Source organism: Papio anubis, chromosome 18 (assembly GCF_008728515.1).
Source record: "Papio anubis isolate 15944 chromosome 18, Panubis1.0, whole genome shotgun sequence".
NCBI lineage: Eukaryota > Metazoa > Chordata > Mammalia > Primates > Cercopithecidae > Papio > Papio anubis.
The window spans coordinates 34,072,864-34,077,948 of NC_044993.1; positions in this window are offsets into that span (position 1 = coordinate 34,072,864).

Sequence of the window (5,085 nt, forward strand, 5' to 3'; positions counted from 1 at the left end):
TGCACCTGGGGATGGGGAAAGAAGAACCCCTGAAGTTCAGCCAGCTATAAGCCAGGTGTCTTCTTTGGCAGGGCCTTGGACTGGGAGGTTTAAGCTTGAAAATGGACTTGATGTTTACAGACTCACGACACTGTAGTGAGTAGGAGGCTATCAGGGGCTTCAGATGGGGGCGCTGGGACTCACTAAGGTCTCCTAAGACCAAGCAAAGTGAGAAGGGCTTCACACCTCTTTCCTTTCAAGAACCTTTGGGACTCCCAGCGTTGAGGAGGGGAGACGACAAATACACTGATTCTTCCTGGATGGTGACATTTCTCACAATATCTTAGGGGTGAAATCTTTGTGGGACAACATCAGGAGAACTGTGCTCTAGTTTTGTCTCTCCCACGCATTTACGGGGTGACCTTGGGTGAATTCCTTTCGCATTCTGGGTCCCAAATCTACCAGGTCTAAGTGAGAGCAGTGATTTCTACATGGGTCTTGCAGCCCTGACATGCCAAGACTCTACCATCAACCCATCCCAGGCAAGTGCTGTTGGTGGCCCTGATGAAAGATCTCAAGGATACAATATAGATGAACATTGGTAATAGTTATTGAGTCCTCCCAGTGTTCCAGGCACTGTTTTAAGTACCCTTTGTATATTAACTCATTTAAGCCTCAGATCAGTCCCATTACATAGGTTCTATTATCTCCATTTTACAAATGAGAAAACTGAAACCCAGAGAGGTTAGAGAACCTACCCAAGGTTACATAGCCAGGAAGATTCATGCCATGTGGTTCTTATACACAAGTATATTATAAGCAACAGTCCCAGACCTCAGAGTACCAGAAGGCAGGCATCACCGCCCCCACTAGGTACATGAGGAAACTGAGGCACTCAGGCTCTGGGATGACACAACTGTCAAGTGACAGAATCAGAGCCAGCAAAGATGACTTCTTGATTTCCATCCTGGGAGATTTTCCTACAGAACACCCAGTACAAGCGGCGTAACAGTAATAATAATAATCAAAAGACATTCCAATGTGAAGAAAGGGAAAAAGAACTCAACTTCACTGGTCTTTGCATAAATGCAAACTAAAGAGGAAAATAAGATTGCTATTATTATTATCGTTTTGCCTACCGAATAACCAAAAACAATTTTAATAACCCGAAGCACTGCAAAAACATCTAATGAATGGAGATTTTTGTCCATCAATGAGAGAAGTGTAGTTGGAATATTTTGGCAGCGAATTTTAACAAAAGATATATACTTTTTGACTCAGAATTATAACTTCTGGGAACTTATCCTAAAATATTCATTCATCGGCATAAAGGTTTCACTACAAAATATTCATCACAGTGCTCCCTATATTATCAAAAACATCATATGTAACTTAATGACCCCAGATAAAAGCTTGGGAAAATTAATTATGGTGCAATACCAAATATAATGCAGCTGCTAATATCAGGCTGTGCCATTTAATGGCATAGAATGATGCTCCTGATATACTTAATGAGCAAAGCAAGCATCCAAATTATCTGAACATAGCACTCCTTTTTAAAGAAAGAAAGTATAGCAACAGGCCAAAAAACTGGAATACAAACGAAACATTAGATCATAATACTGTACCATCTAAAATATTGACAGCTGCTCTCTTTGAGTGGTGGGATATTGTATGTGATTTTAATTTTCTTACTTTTCCTTATCTAAATTTCCTAAATTTTCTGTAATAAGTATATACTATACTTGCAGTCAGAAAATAAAAACAGTAAATATTATTTTTTTAAAAAAGGAAAGAAAAGAAGGCAACCAGAGGTGGGCTGCTGGAAAACCGCTGAATACCTGGCTGCTGAGATGCATGGGGTTTCCTCTGATGCCTGTAGGGTCCTTGGTACCCTGGGGAGTGGCGGTGAGGCCAATTAGAACCTTTGGGAATAAAAAAAAAAAAAAAAAAAAAAAAAAAACAAACAAAAAAAAACACCTTTGGGCTTTTCTTCCCAGCTTGGCCAGGGTGAATGGACACATCTGCCATCGTTCTCCTCAGGAATACGGAACTGGGCACACCTGAGAGTTGAGCACTTGCCAAGCGGACACCTCAGTACACTTGCCACCCACACACCTCCTGGCCCTCCCTTCTCCCCACTGTGTCAAAATTCAAGACAGAGGAATTCATGGGATCCTTCTTTCTGATCTCCCTCACCTGCTTAACTGCTTCTTTGTTTCCAAGGCACTTATCCCGTTCTAATATTTCACATAATCTATGGGGTAATTTGCATGTTGTTCTTCTCTGTCTCCCGCTGCTAGAATGCACGCTCCATGAACCTAGGGGTCTTTGCTTTGTTCACTAATGGATCCCAAGAACCCAGAACATGCCTGGCACACAGTAGGTGCTCAATAAACATGTGTTAAATAATGGACTCCAGAATGCTGTGAGACTTCTGGAATGTTCTTAAGGATCTACAATGATCTTAAGGATTCCAGAGCAAAGGATCAGCCCATCGGAGGGACTGCCTTGACTCCTTCCTGCATCACTTTGAGACAGCATCCCACAGACACATGCCACAGCCACCCCTGGCTTACATAGGAGGTTAAGAGGGTGGCATTCTTCACGAAGCTCCATGGCTCTGCAGGCTGCGGTGGAGTAAACCTCAGGGGTCCAAGAGGGGGCTTGGCAAAAGGGATTCCCAGGAAAACCGCCACAGGCTGTGCAAATCCTTCTAAGCTGACGAACTTCCCCAGCACTTTGCCATGCACGGTGTCCACCACAGGTGGCGAGGACGGGTGCCCTGCTGGACGTGGAGAACAAATCAGGATGCATCAGAGTCAAAAGGCTGGACCCGGATTCCAGGTGGGGTTTGCCACTTTCTAAGTGCATGACCTTGAATAAGTCACCGAAACCCTCTAGGCCTTAATTTCTTTTGATGTACAATAGGGATGAGGATCACTGTCCTTACTAACTGAGGTGGTTTAAAGCGCAAATTAGATTTGGAGGCATAAAAACATTCAGCCAAAAATAAATGCAAGAAGGAGAACTACTAGGAAAGAACAAGACATTTATCTTCCCCCTTAGAAGCCTCTGGAAACATTTATCCATTAGAATCCTGGCACTGAGCCACATGCTGGATGAGAGGATGAACAAGAGGTGCTCCGTATTCTCAGATGCATTGACCCTTGTAGGGAAGGGTCACTTATACACCTGGGCCTACAGACGGGAAAGAAGCGACTGTGTCCTGGGAGAGGTACTCATAAGGCAGTCTAGGAATTAGAAGAGGGGGCAAGGCCTTCTGATTGCGGGCATCATGGAGGAGCTGGGACTTGCAGTAGGGGAGGATTGAATAAGGGGAGATGAGACGCAGGGAGTGGTACCGAGCAGAGAGAAGGGAATGTGCTGAGGCTCAGAGCAGCAGAATACAGAGCCTGCCTGGGGAAGGGAGCATGGCCCACATGCACCAGGTGGTGTCTGAAGGGAGTAGAAAATATTCCTGGAATGAGACAGCGCATGTCAGGGAGGGCCTAGAATGCCAGGCTAAGGGCTTGAGTTTTCTTTAGTGGACAAATAAGCAGCAGGGACCATTCCAGATAAGGGAAATGATCAAGTCGAAGAACATTTTTCTGGTGGCCCTGGGCACATCTGATCCATTCTTGCAGCACAGACAATGCTTCCTTATTGAGCTGAAATTCATTTCCCAGCCTCCGCATCAGTCTTGGTTCTATCTGTCATGGGACCGCACTGGCCTGTGGCCTTTCAGACACTTGATAACGCCACCCACCCCTCAGGTCCTGTCTGACTCCGGTGACCTCAATTTGTCTAAGCTTCCCTCCTACGAAATGATTTCCAAACTCTTGTCCTCTCAGTTGCTCTGCTTTGGATATAGACAAGAAGGCAATATCTCCATCAAAGTGGGGCCAGAGCAGAACAGAACAATTCAGATTTGATCTTACAGGGGAATATCCAATCGCAATGGAAACTCCCTATGCAAAGCCCAGACGCACAACCGCATCCATGTCTCATTATCAGCCAGCCCCACACTGAGAATAGTTAACTTGTTTTCTTCTGTTGTTGCTAATTACAAATAATATTGAGATAATTTTCTTGGAAGCATGTTTATCAACATAGCAGTGGGTGGTGGCATTACAGGTGGCCTATTTTCTTGGTGATTTCCATGTTTTCCGCACTGTATGGGATTTCTGGTCTTCACCTGAAATCCTTCCCAGCCCCATATTAATTATTTTAAAATTTTAAATAAAAAAGAAAATATTTATGAAGAAATATGATGATGTCTAAAAGGTACTTTGAAAGACTTGGAGACTGGGCACAGGGGCTCACATCTGTAATCCCAGCACTTTGGGAGGCCAAGGAGGGCAGATCATTTGAGGTCAGGAGTTTGAAACCAGCCTGGCCAACATGGCAAAACCCCATCTCTACTAAAAATACAAAAATTAGCTGGGCATGATGGCGTGCGCCTGTAATCTTTGTTACTTGGGAAGCTGAGGCACAGTCCAGGAGGTGGGGATTGGAGTGAGCCGAGATTGCACCACTGCACTCCAGCTTGGGTGACAGAGTGAGACTCCATCTAAAAAAGAAAAGAAAGAAAAACTTGGTCCCTGATCAGTTTTGGGGGACATGGAAGATGAAGACCAAAGAGCTGGCTTGTGATGCTGGATCCCTGTTTACATAGGCTCAGTGGAGATGTCAGTGGGTTATCCTGGCAAGATGGTGCCACAAGACGTGGGCACTTCAAGACTGGAAGGAAGCCTGGCGAGAGAGCAGGGTAGAATTTTCTCCTAGACAGTGAGGGTACACACCATGGATGTGTATGGCTTCATCGAAGATGCCAGTGTGAGAGGGAAGGGAAGAAAACAAAGATCAAACACAGGGACCACTACAGCCAAGACCAAAGATCCATCAGAGTGGGAAGGAGAGAACATCCCAGCATCCTGGAAGTCCAGGGAGAAGAGGACAAGGTGCGAGCTAAGATTGCTGAGGGCTTCAGGGAAGTGGAGGAGGATCAAGGCAGAGAAACCACTGGGCTGGTCTTTCTCAGCTCAGGGATTCATTCAGCAGGATGAGGTGGATGGCAGCCAGATTGCCAAGCATGAAAAAGTG